This window comes from Neomonachus schauinslandi, chromosome 8, assembly GCF_002201575.2.
Source record: "Neomonachus schauinslandi chromosome 8, ASM220157v2, whole genome shotgun sequence".
NCBI lineage: Eukaryota > Metazoa > Chordata > Mammalia > Carnivora > Phocidae > Neomonachus > Neomonachus schauinslandi.
In genome coordinates this window covers 117,889,351-117,902,870 of record NC_058410.1, presented here as the reverse complement: position 1 = coordinate 117,902,870, position 13,520 = coordinate 117,889,351, and the positions used below count along the sequence as shown (strand labels likewise).

General features: G+C 45.3%; 1 long non-coding RNA gene and 2 other non-coding genes across 3 annotated transcripts; all 3 read left to right on the top strand.

Moving 5' to 3' along the window:
• Positions 1-6,079: 6,079 nt before the first annotated feature.
• Positions 6,080-8,424, top strand: LOC110586756. Its single transcript, XR_002480725.1, has 5 exons — positions 6,080-6,201; positions 6,387-6,425; positions 6,648-6,687; positions 7,486-7,692; positions 7,875-8,424. It is a non-coding gene; the product is annotated as an uncharacterized LOC110586756 (long non-coding RNA).
• On the top strand, positions 6,480-6,542 carry LOC123325634. The gene has a single exon (XR_006540565.1). It is a non-coding gene; the product is annotated as a small nucleolar RNA SNORD48 (small nucleolar RNA).
• Positions 7,312-7,378, top strand: LOC123325631. Its single transcript, XR_006540562.1, has one exon. It is a non-coding gene; the product is annotated as a small nucleolar RNA SNORD52 (small nucleolar RNA).
• Positions 8,425-13,520: the final 5,096 nt, after the last annotated feature.

Here is a 13,520-nt window from a genome sequence, read left to right as displayed (position 1 = left end):
CCCAAAGGGGGCTCTGGGTCCGGCCCCACCATTGAGGAGGTGGATTAGGGTCCTTACCTTCGTTGCTCCATGTTTCTTTTCTTTTCTTTTTTTTTTCCCCATGTTTCTTTTCAAGTCGAAGTGACCTGAGAACCTTGCTATTGCACTGGGTTTTTTTCCTACCTTCAGTTTTCTACTATTTCAGTTCATTCTAAAGTTAGGTTGTAACCTGATAGTATTTGTCTTAAATTTCTTTGTGGTATACCAGTTTGTTCATTAGAATTTTTGCATTTAAAGTAATTGGTACTGTCTCCCCCCCCCCCCCCCGCCTCTGTAAAATGAGTAAACACTGCCACCCTCTGTCCAATTTTGCTATGTAAACCCCGGAAGTAATGGAATGTCGTTTTTGGTTGGTTAGTTTGGTTTTTTTATAATTTCTATACTTCACGATGAAAAATAAAATGTTAAAAATTAGTCTGTTTTTATTTGAGGGGGGCAATGGACTCTTGGAATATCTGAATTCCATAGACCGGTGAAAGGGACAGTACTTCTGAAGAGACGTGCACTGTGAGGAGCCATGACTTTGGCTGTTATGTTGGGACTTAATTGTAGGTTGTAAATGACATCTGTGCTAGAAAACAAAATTCCAGGTGCCCATTTTTGTTGATGCACCTTTTTTCTTCTTTTTTAAAAAGATTTTACTGATTTATTTGACAGAGGGAGACACAGCGAGAGAGGAAACACAAGCAAGGGGAGTGGGAGGGGGAGAAGCAGGCTTCCTGCAGAGCAGGGAGCCTGATGCGGGGCTTGATCCCAGGACCCTGGGATCATGACCTGAGCCGAAGGCAGGCGCTTAACGACTGAGCCACCCAGGTACCCCGGGTGCACCTTTTTTTTTTAGGGTAAAAGTAGGAAGGGGGGAGCTGCAAAAAATTGGGGGAGAAGTTATTGTGGGTTCAAAGGCAGCATTGAGAGAGGTTCATGATTCCTTATTCTCGCGCTCTTAATGTGTGCAGAGCCATTAATTTGTCCCTTCTGAGCTTTGGGTCTTCTAGTCTTTAAGTTATGAATGATATTGGGGGTGTGTAAAGCAGCAAAAAAGGAAATGCAGAGTCACAGTGTAGCTCTGTAAATCCCAGCTGGGTGACCAAGTGCAAATTACTTAGCCTTAGTTTTGGTTGTCTCACTTTAAAGCAATTTGTCTGAATGACCTCACTTTTAAAGCTCTATATCATTTTGAGGAGAAATGTGGCATAGGCAAGCAACATCTTCAGCCATGGTCACCCTGGCTACAGTTATCCAAGCAGGGGCATGGAGGAGGGAGAGTCTGAGGGTTTGGAGGCATGACAATGAAGCAGGTTCTTTGCTTCACCCCAGTAATCTTTTTTTTTATTATTATATTATGTTAATCACCGTACATTACATCATTAGTTTTTGATGTAGTGTTCCATGACTCATTATTTGCGTATAACACCCAGTGCTCCATGCAGAACGTGCCCTCTTTAATACCCGTCACCAGGCTAACCCATCCTCCCACCCCCCTCCACTCTAGAACCCTCACTTTGTTTCTCAGAGTCCATCGTCTCTCATGGTTCATCTCCCCCTCCGATTTACTCCCCTTCATTCTTCCTCTCCTGCTATCTTTTTTTTTTTTAACATATAATATATTATTTGTTTCAGAGGTACAGATCTGTGATTCAACAGTCTTGCACAATTTACAGCACCCATCATAGCATATACCCTCCCCAATGTCTATCACCCAGCCAACCCATCCCTCCCACCCCCCACCACTCCAGCAACCCTCAGTTTGTTTCCTGAGATTAAGAATTCCACATATCAGGGGCGCCTGGGTGGCTCAGTCGTTAAGCGTCTGCCTTCGGCTCAGGTCATGATCCTAGGGTCCTGGGATTGAGCCCCACATCGGGCTCCCTGCTCAGTGGGGAGCCTGCTTCTCCCTCTCCCACTCCCCCTGCTTGTGTTCCCTCTCTCGCTGTGTCTCTCTCTGTCAAATAAATAAAATCTTAAAAAAAAAAATTCCTCATATCATTGAGGTCATATGATACATGTCTTTCTCTGATTGACTTATTTCGCTCAGCATAGCACTCTCCAGTTCTATCCACATCGTTGCAAATGGCAAGAAGTGGTCACTTCAACTACATCCAGGGCAGAATCAGCAACAAATACTGGTTTTTTCCATACTGCCTGAACACTGTTGACATTGGGTTCCTGTCTGGTTCTGAGTGACGGTTTTACCCCAGTTCTTTTTTTTTTTTTTAAGATTTTATTTATTTATTTGACAGAGAGATAGTGAGAGCAGGAACACAAGCAGGGGGAGTGGGAGAGGGAGAAGCAGGCCTCCTGCCGAGCAGGGAGCCCGATGTGGGACTCGATCCCAGGACCCTGGGATCATGACCTGAGCCGAAGGCAGATGCTTCACGACTGAGCCACCCAGGTGCCTGGTTTTACCCCAGTTCTAATGATCAGTAACCTCCTTTACCTTTTAGGCACAGTCTCAAAACCATAGGAACTTAAAGTAACATCAAATTTAATTATGAAGGAGGAGCTGAAAGGAGTAGAGCATAGAGCTGGGAAGATCAAGGAAATGGGCTTTCCTCCATACAAACCCTTCTAGGGGGGTTCTTCCTGCCCTAGCAGTTAGATTAAAGGTCCTTAACATTTTCCTTAGCCTGAGAGAATCCCAACCTCCTGCCTCCCCAGAACTGAGGCTGGAAAGAACTACTCCAAAATAAAAACTAAGTTCAAGTTCTGTGTTTAAATAAATCTTCACTCTCTAGGAAAAATCCAGTATTTTAGGAATGACAAAGTAGAGGAAGCCCTCCTTGAAAGCTTGTAAAGGAAAAGGAATATAGTAAGGTCTTTTGGTTCCTGGATCAATTCAAAGGCCTGTTTTACTCACAAAATAAGTGAACTATATAATACTACAGCCTCCTACCATATGCTATAGTAAGTGCACTTTTAAAAAAAAAAAGATATTTTTTATTTGTTTATTTGACAGAGAAATAGCACAAGTAGGCAGAGTGGCAGGCAGAGGGAAAGGGAGAAGCAGGCCCTCTGCTGAGCAGGGAGCCCAATGCAGGGCTCGATCCCAGGACCCTGGGATCATGACCTGAGCCGAAGGCAGCTGCTTAACCAACTGAGCCACCCAGGCACCCCAGTAAGTGCACTTTAACTGCTGCAGCAACCGAATTGCCGGCTTTCTTACCTTCCCCCTCCCCCACCCTGCCAGGTAGTAGAGGGAATAAATAGCTGCACACTATTGGAGACATGTTTCTCCAACCTGGTGGTGTATTAAAATCATTGGGGGAGGCTAAAAAAGTACCCACTGCCAGGCCTCCACTAGGAGTCAGAATCTTTGGGAGTGGGCTAAGGCACTGTAGAGAATTCAAGCTGCCTGAGTCTTTCCAATGTGCAGGCAGCATTGAGAAAACTGATTGCATCAGAAGCTGCTCCTGATTACATTTTTAGAGGACAGGGGGCATGGGAGAGGGAGAAAGCTGTCAGTGCCTGGAGGAGCAGCAGTTAGTGGGAAGGGGCTTTCTGCTGTGAATGGGAACCTGAAGGCTTGAAAGACCTTAGGAGTGTTGATTAATGCAGCAGCAGTGATAGAGGTTAGGGAAATCTCCCCGGACAGCTTAATGGGTCAAAAAAGAGAATCCCTGAGGCTGGGAAGTGGTTCTTTAGGGAGCAACATCAGAATATGAGAATTCAGGGGCACCTGAAGAGTATGCAACTCTTGATCTCAGGGTCCTGAGTTTGAGCCCCATGTTGGGTGTAGAGAGTTAAAAACAAACAAAAAGCACCACCAAATGTTTTGGGGGGGGGAACCCTCTAAATGTTAAAAAAAAATTTTAAAAAGAATATGAGAATTCATAGGCTCCCTGCATATACACACATCTTGGAACTTAAAGCAAAGTTACTTTGCAACATCAACTATGGATGGGATTCAGCCCCTGGGAGCTGAGAAATGTATCAAATGAACAAGTGAATACTATAGGATTCTTGGAAGAGATTTTTTGTTTTTATTCTTTATTTTTATTTATTTTTGTTCTTAAACTCTACATACAACTTGGGGCTCAGACTCAGTACCCCAAGATCAAGAGTTGCATGCTGTACCAACTGAGCCAGCCAGGCACACTTTGGGAGAGATTTTTTTTTTTTTTTAAGATTTTTATTTATTTGACAGAGAGAGACACAGCGAGAGAGGGAACACAAGCAGGGGGAGTGGGAGAGGGAGAAGCAGGCTTCCCGCAGAGCAGGGAGCCAGATGCGGGGCTTGATCCCAGGACCCTGGGATCATGACCCAAGCTGAAGGCAGACGCTTAACGACTGAGCCACCCAGACGCCCTGGGAGAGATTTTTTGTTGGAGGCCTGAAATCGTGGGACAAGGGAGGTCAGGTGAAAGATGATTGCAGAAGTAAAAGGATATATTTCCTACACCCACAATGGCCTTCTTCCAAATTTTAATCTGTGTTCACTGTGCCTAAATTATGTAACTTAAAACATTTTGGGGGCACCTGGCTGGTTCAGTTAATAGAGCATGCGACTCTTGATCTCGGGGTCGTGAGTTCGAGCCCCATGTTGGGTGTAGAGATTACTAAGGAAAAAAAAAAAAGACTGATTTCCTATGATCTGGAACCCCCAACTCATCCCTTCACGTAAGTGGCTTTCTCACAAAAGATGAAGATGCCAGCATACATCACCAAACATTAAATGCATTTATAAATGAGGAGGTATAGAAGGGTCCAGGAAGGTGGGATTTGGGATAATTTATGAGTTGATGGATTAAGTGGCCAAGAGCAAATGACCAGATTTCTGGGGGAGCAAAAACTAGCAAAGGGAGAGCAGGGCCTGGATGTTGCCACACCACCATAATTTGTTTTGCTTCCAACCCCCCTGAGATATAGGGTGCTATTTAGAGTGTACTGAACATAGGTCACTGTTTCTGGCCAACTCCCAGGCCATGCACTGCTCATAAATAGGACACGAAACAGGAAAAAAGGTGTCGTTTACTGGGAGTAGTTTAGCTTAATGGAGTACTTTAATGGTATTGTGTTTCAGTAATGTAAGATAAGAAAGTTCTGCAGATCGGTTGCACAGCAATGTGAATACAGTCAACACTACTGAACTTTACGCTTAAAAGAGGTTAGAATGTTTTTTTTAAGTACCTGGGATGAGCCCCGCGTTGGGCTCCCTGCTCACTGGGGAGCCTGCTTCTCCCTCTGCCCCTCCCCCGCTGCTCCCTGCGCGCGCGCTTGCGCGCTCTCTCTCACAAAAATAAATAAAAATACTTGGAAAAAATAAATAAATAAAGTTATCAAATGGTGTATTTTTTCAAATGGTGTGTTTTATGTTTTAATAAAGATTTTATTTATTTATTAATGAGGCGGCACAGATTGAGAGCGAGAGAGGGAGGCAGAGGGAGAAGCAGGCTCCCCACAGAGCAGGGAGTCAGATGCGGGACTCGACCCCAGGACCCTTGGATCACGACCTGAGCCGAAGGCAGACCCTTTACCGACTGAGCCACCCAGGCACCCTCAAATGGTGTTTTTTTTTTTTAATTGTTTATTGTATGTCCTTTATATCTTAAAGCTGTCAAAAAAAAAAAACCAGCATTAAAGTTGATGTGCCTGACAGGTCTGCAGGCTGGAATGGGTTGCGAATTCAGATTTCGCTGGCTAGACGAAGCGGGTGACAGCCTCCCGGAGGGACCTGGACCCCAAGCGGGCACCGGTGAGGACGAGAGAGGTCCACAGATGTCCAGAGGGCGACTGGCCTGCCCTGGGGAGGCCACTAAAGAAGACAGCTCAGCTGCGCATGCGCCCTGCCCGGCCAGTCGAGAAACCGTCATCTGTCTTTTGTTTTTCAAAATTAACAAAATATGCCCGAATATTTGCCCGGAAGAGTTTGAAACATTCACCCCTGGCCTCTCTTTCACTTGGTTTATTCTTGTTTGGACGAACGAAGGGGAAGAGGCCGTAGGCCGAGCCCGGCATCGACGAAGACAGCCATGCCCGTCAGGCCCCCAAACCCACGCCGCTATAAATAGCCGGGGCCCTGTCATTGTAGCTCTCTTTGTGCGCTGGTCTGGTTGCCTCAGGGTGTGGGAATGGTGCAGTGCCTGTGGGGGCTCCTGCGGCTCCCTCCCCTACGCTAGGGGGAGGCCCCAGCGTCCTGCGCTGTCTTTGCACGGCTTCCTGCGTGTAGGTATCTCGGGGTCTTGCCGGGTGAGGGGGCCGCAATCTCGGGCTGAGCAGGATGAATTACCATTACAGACTAGAGTTTCTGACGCGTCCATGACGCCACTGTTTGGAACTGACCCAGCCCAGGGCAGGGGGAACTCGGCTGGAGTCACCCCGGCATCTGCTGATTCCCTGTTTCTTTCCAGGCCCCTGGTCCTCGCAGGCTGGTCCGCAGCGCCCTGAGGGTGAGTGGATTGTGCGAGATGGAGTGGCTGGCGGTGGTCCTGGGGGAAGACGGGGGTAATGATGAACCCAGGTGACTCTGAGTGTCTCGCTGACGCCATCACCGCAGCGCGCTGAACATCTGCCTCCCCCGGGCTGGGGTTTCCTGATCTCTGGGCTGGGGAGAACTTGATGGCCGAGAACCTTTACTAACCACGAATCCCTGTGTTTGATTTATCCGTTAGGTGTCTTAAGAGTCCGCAGGTGTGTTACTGTTGGATAAAGGTGAGTATTAGGTGTGAGATGGTTCTCAGTACTTCTCACCATCTTGTCCTTAAGGCTCTCTCTCTCACGGGGCCAGTATGGAGTCTGTTTCTAAGGAACACGCGAAGCAATGGAAGTATATTACCTGGTGATTTTTCCAAGGACTGCTTTTTGGTTTACATTTCTTTTTTTTTTTTTTTTTAAAGATTTTATTTATTTATTTGAGACAGAATGAGAGAGGCAGAGAGCACATGAGAGGGGGGAGCGGGAGAAGGAGAAGCAGACGCCCTGCTGAGCAGGGAGCCCGATGCAGGACTTGATCCTGGGACTCCAGGATCATGACCTGAGCCGAAGGCAGTCGCTTAACCAACTGAGCCACCCAGGCGCCCTTTGGTTTACATTTCTTTTGTGACTATTAAAAAATCCTTTCTAACTCCCCATGTTTTTGTCCAAGCCTGGTTAAACCTACTTCTTCTGTACACCCCTACGTGCTGGGCTTCCCTGTGGAGGTATTTTTTTTCCCCCGACTTTACTCTCTTCCACTTCCATCTCTTCATTTGCGACATCCTTATACTGGGTCAGTTGCCTTTCAGTGTATTACATCCCTTCACAGAATGGCCTCCCCCGATCCAGGTCTCTTAAATTGGGAATGATGATTTCTCAGACTAGAGTCTCTGATGCTGGTCTTGATGTCAAAAATTAATTCTGACTCATTTGGAGAACTGGATACTTGAGTCTCAGAAAGGGCCATTGTGGGGAGGGGTGGGGGCTTAACTTTGCTTGTCCTTCTCATTGGTTGTCTTGTTTTCATCTTTCTAGCATGATTATTCTGGAAGCCTAGCTAGGGTGGTGCCCTTTCAGATGAGGCACCGATCTGATAGCTGAAGGGCTGAAGTTTGGAATTCGCCCTCTGGGAGAAATGCTGTGGAGAGATGTCTGTGATGCCTAGGTAATGGCTCCTGCCACTTGAACCTACAGGCTGTGATGAGAAGTGAAGAGCTGCGTCCTTTCTCCCTGGCTACTATGGTGAGTGCCCTTTTCTCTCGCAGCCCTCAGGTGGTAATGATCACCTTTTTGGACCATGAGCGTTTTTCTGAGGATCTTTGAAAATCACTGATTTACTCATGTCTTCCCTACCCGCCCAGGTTCATGTTTTAATTCCAGTTGCCTGCATGGTTCTAATACATGTTCTTTTTATGAAATTTCAGGGTTTTGTTAACGCAGAGGATATCTCCCATCTGGTGTTGGGCAGATCCCAGGAACTTCCATCTAGTTTTCCTGCATTAACCTGTGTGAGCAGCTGTCAACTTACTGGAGGAAAGAAACTGCCCAGAAATTTTGAGATGCTTAAGTATTTTTAGACCAATTAGACTTATTTAACATAAATACTGTTTTTATCAAAAGATTCCAATAAAATATTTTAAAGCAAAATAAAAGTTTGGTTTCCATAAAAACAAGATGGTACAAAAAGATTTAGGGAAGTGAAAGGTAACCATCTGTGAATGAACATCACAGCTGACGGCTATACCTCTTTGCAACTGTATACAAAAAGCTAAAACCGGGTTGACACTAGAATTAAGGATTTTAGGTGGTCTGCCATAGGATTTTAAGGGACTAGATGTTAACAAGTATTAAAGGTTTTTAGGGTGTTGAAATACTAACACAGGTGCTTAGTTTGCCTTTTGAAGAATAAGTGGAAAGAGGTGGTCTATATTTTAAAAGCATATACCCATGGTGGTTGCTAGGGGCTGGGGAAAGGGGTAAATAGGGAGTTTGGATACAGAATTTCAGTTTTACAAGAAGAAAAGAATTATGGAGATAAATGGTGGTGATGGTTGCTCAGTATTACAGAATTTATTTGATACCATTGAAGTGTGTGCTTAAAAATGGTTCGGATGGGGTTGCCTGCGTGGCTCAGTTAAACGGCTGACTTGTGCTTAGGTCATGATCCCAGGGTCCTGGGGTCCAGCCCCGCGTCAGGCTCCCTGCTCAGTGGAGAGCCTGCTTCTCCCTCCCTCGTGGTTCCCCCTGCTTGTGCTCTCTATTCTCTAGCTTTGTCAAGTAAATAAATCTTCTTTTTAAGTTGGTAACTTTTATGTGTATTTCATTACAGTAAAAATTGGGGGGGGGGAAAGCATATTCATACTTTCCCTATTTCAAGGGTGGTTTTCCAGCAACATGTACAAATTTCTGTTGCTGTAAGACTTCCAAATTATCCAGTTCCTGGGAGGGGGGTGTTTAGGTTTTTAGTTATGCTGTATACCAGTACTGACTCCCTGTTACTTGCACCCACCTGAAGTGTGGTAGAATACATTTCCAAAAGTAGAATTTCAAAGGATTTAAGCATGTAAAACAATGCATAGTATATTCCATAAGGTTGTACCAGTTTATGCTCGGTGACATCAATGTCAAAAGATTGCCTTTTTTTTCCTATACCTGTCATCACTACTCCCAGTGGTAACAATTTTGGCACCAGTTTGGTGCTATTAACTCATTACTTTTTAGTCTTTTTTAATCTTTGCCACTTTATTAAGTAATCTCTACCCCCCAGTGTGGGGCTGGAACTTAAACCTTGAGATCAGGAGTCCCGTGCTCTATCAACTGAGTCAGCCAGTTGCCCCTACCTACTCAGTCATCTTTTAAAAATTACGTTTTTTCCATATTTGCCTACTGAACTTTTTTTTTAAGATTTTGAAAGAGTGACAGCATGAGCCGGGGGGGGGCAGGAGGGAAAGAGAAGCAGACTTCTGCTGAGCAGGGTGCCTGCCTGCCAGGGCTTGATCCCACGGTGATCCCAGGACCCTGAGACTGAGACCTAAGCTGAAGGCAGACGCCCAACTGACTGAGCCACCCAGGTGCCCCCTGCCTACTGAGCATTTCCAGCTTGGTCCCCACCACTTTAATTTTTTTTTAAAGATTTTATTGAGAAAAGAGCACAAGCTGGGGGAGGGGCAGAGTGAGAGACAAACAGATTCCTGGCTGAGCAGAGAGCCCTAAGTAGGGCTCCATCCCAGGACCCCAAGATCATGACCTGAGCCAAAGTCAGACACTTAACCAACTGAACCATGCAGGCACCCCACCACCACTTGAAATTAGCAAAGATTGTGGCGTCTAGGTGGTGTAGTTGCTTGAACATCTGATTTCAGCTCAGGTCGTGACCTTAGGGTTGTGGGATGGAGTAAGGAATCAGGTTCTCTCCCTCTGCCCCTCCCCTGTGCACATGCTAGCTCTCTCTCAAATAAATCTTAAATTAGGAAAGATATTTCCCAACCTGTATTTTCCTTAATCACCTTTGCTAGTTTTATTTTTTTCTTCCTGACATTGCTCTGGATGGTACTTGCTGGAAGACTGAGTCCAGTTTGCTGCTCACATTGCTATTCCCTAGTAAAGGGTTCCCTGGGCTTCAGTCCTTGGCCCAAACCTTAGGATTAGCCCTGTTTAGAAGGGACTTGTTCTCTAAAACTTCATGGATTAAAGTAGGTAATACTTTATTAAGATTCTTAAAATCCCTCACTTGGGCTCTTGTTCCTAAGAACTGAACTAGTCTGTTACCAGTCAAGGTTACTTTTGTGGAGGGGATTGAGACGATGGGGTGAGGGTAGGAGGAGACTTGGACTATTTCCTCCATGGATTTCTGAATTAGTACCACTAAGAATGTACTAGTTTATGATATAAGGTCCTAAGCACGTAATTGTGTGTGGCTCTCAAGGATCATCCTGTTTTATCTTCCCAGCCAGCGGTTCTTAGATCTGCACTAAGCTTTTCATGTGCTTCACTTCATGGAATCCTTAAAACTCAACCTTGCTACTTTGATACTATCTACCTCACTTCAGGGGCAAGAAAAGGAAAGCTCAGGATGTGAGATAATTAGCTTAAGGTCAGAAAGTAGTCTGGATTCAAATTCCTTTCTGTCTGCTATACCTATCACCCAGCTTTAGAACATTACCAGTAACTGAAGCAAACCTGCCTTTGATTCACTTTCCCTTTTAATCCCTCCCACTCAGAGGAAACTACCCAGCTGAATTGTGGCTGTTACCATTCCCTGACCTTCCTTAGTTTTATTCTGAATATATCCCTAAACAATATATACTGTTTTGTATCTTTTTGAACTTAATAAATATGGGATAATTGTTCATGTAGTTCTACTGCAACTTGATTTTTTAAAAAGATTTTTTTTATTTTTAAAGATTTATTTATTTGAGAGATAAAGCACGAGAGGGAAGAGGGTCAGAGGGAGAAGCAGACTCCCTGCTGAGCAGGGAGCCCAATGTGGGACTTGATCCCAGGACTCCAGGATCATGATCTGAGCCGAAGGCAGCCGCCCAACCAACTGAGCCACCCAGGCGCCCTTTTTAATTTTTTTTAAAGATTTTATTTATTTATTTGACAGAGACACAGCAAGAGAGGGAACACAAGCAGAGGGAGAGGGAGAAGCAGTCTTCCCGCTGAGCAGGGATCCTGATGCAGGGCTTGATCCCAGGATCGTAAGATCATGACCTGAGCTTAAGGCGATGCTTAACCAACTGAGCCACCCAGGCGCCCCTGCAACTTGATTTTTTTTGTTGTTTATGTTTTCCTGTAATTTAGATTTCACCCTTCCATATACATTTCTGCCCATTTTTATTTTGGAAAAAACTTCAAAAACTTCGTTTGTTAATGGGTGTCTCCAGGTACTATATATGAGGACTTCTATTTGTAACTGCATTTTTCTAGGTTAACAGTATCACATAGGAAGTATAGGGGAGTGGTCAAGATTCTGGAGCAAGACTGATTGACTTTGGCTAGGTTACTTATCCATTCTATCAGTTTCCTCATTTGTCAGGTGAGAGTACCTACCCTAACAAAGAGTTAGGTTTAAATATGTGCAAATGAACTTTTTATTTTTATTTTTTTAAATCTTATTTATTTGGCAGAGAGAGAGAGACAGCGAGAAGGAACACAAGCAGGGGGAGTGGGAGAGGGAGAAGCAGGCTTCCCGCTGAGCAGGGAGCCCAGCACAGGGCTTGATTCCAGGACCCTGGGATCATGACCCGAGCTGAAGGCAGACGCTTAACGACTGAGCCACCCAGGCGCCCCTGTGTGCAAATGAACTTAAACAGTGCCTCGCACATATTAAACCCTATTTAGGTATTAGCTACAGTTATATTATTTCAAATAGCTTGATCATTAACGTACATAGCCCTTAATGAGTGTACATAACGTACACTCATCCTTCGTCCCACTAGTAAATGGTCAGCTTCCTTTCTTGTCCCTAAGGTCTCTTCTGCATTCTCTTGCCCTTATTTGTTTTTTTTTTTTTTTAAAGATTTTATTTATTTATTTGAGTGAGAGAGAATGAGAGACAGAGAGCACGAGAGGGAAGAGGGTCAGAGGGAGAAGCAGACCCCCCGCTGAGCAGGGAGCCCGATGTGGGACTCGATCCCGGGACTCCAGGATCACGACCTGAGCCGAAGGCAGTCGCTTAACCAACTGAGCCACCCAGGCGCCCCTCTTGCCCTTGTTTGTATGGTCCAAGTCCTCCCCTGGATGTTGGGACTCTCCTTCCTGAGCCAGCCCCAGGTTTGGGGTGTAAGATTGAGCTACAGCCATGGTAAGGGTCACATGAACTTTATTTCAGGCATGGAAATACATTCCAGCCTTCTGCATCCTTGAGCCCCACATCACTCCCCTCAGGAGTGATGGTGATTTGTTAAGACCTCTATCCTAAAACCTTCTTCACCTCCCCATGCTCTACAAGTAGAGTAACTTCAGAAGTAAACAGCCCTCCCTCCTAACCCATTGGCCAGATCTCACAGCTTTGTATACTTTGGGCAGAGGCTGGTCTCTCTCAGCCACCGCAAGACTGTGAGCCTCCCAGGGCCTGGCCTCTGCCTGTCTCTCCAGACCTCTCATCCCTGGAATCCTCAGCCACTGGCCAGTCTGGTAACGGGACACCTCTACCTTGCTGGTTGCTCAGAACCCTTGGAGTTTACTTCTTTATGTTCTCTGTAACTCTAAATGATCTATTGTTTAGCTGTAAATGTTCTTAAGCATTGCATACTATATATGTATTCTGTGACTTGCCTTTTCTCTTCACGTTAGGTTTGTGAGATTAATCCATTCTGGCATGTTAGTCATACCACCACTGCATGTAACACATCACTGCTCTATGGTATTATATTTTACGAATGTATCACAATTTATCCATTTCCCTGTTGGAGAATATGTGTGTTACTTCTTTTTCTCCCCATTACAAACAATACCACCAAAGACTTTATTTATTTATTAAAGATTTTATTTATTTATTTGACAGAGAGAGACACAGCGAGAGAGGGAACACAAGCAGGGGGAGTGGGAGAGGGAGAAGCAGGCTTCCCGCAGAGCAGGGAGCCCAACAAGGGGCTTGATCCCAGGACCCTGGGATCATGACCTGAGCTGAAGGCTTACGCTTAACAACTGAGCGTTGTTGTTCCCTGACTTTTTTTTATTTTTTTTATTCTTTATAACTAAGCTCTACACCCAGCATGGGTCTTCAGCTCACGACCCTGAGATCAAGACTCACATGCTCTACTGATTGAGCCAGCCAAACGCCCCACCACCAAGGACTTTTGTGTACATGAATCCTTATACATGCATGTCAGTTTGAATAGTCTCCTGTCCTTACATATCCAATTTGTCAGCAAATCATGCTGGTGTTACCTTAAAAATAACACCAAAATCGGATTGCATCTCACACCTCCACTCTGGTAGGCGCTCTCATCAGCTCACCTACATGACTGCAACAAAGCCTCCTAACTGGTCTCCTGGCTTCCACCCTTACCCTGTTACGGTCTTATATCCACACAGCAGCCAGAAGTTTCCCTCCACGCCATGAC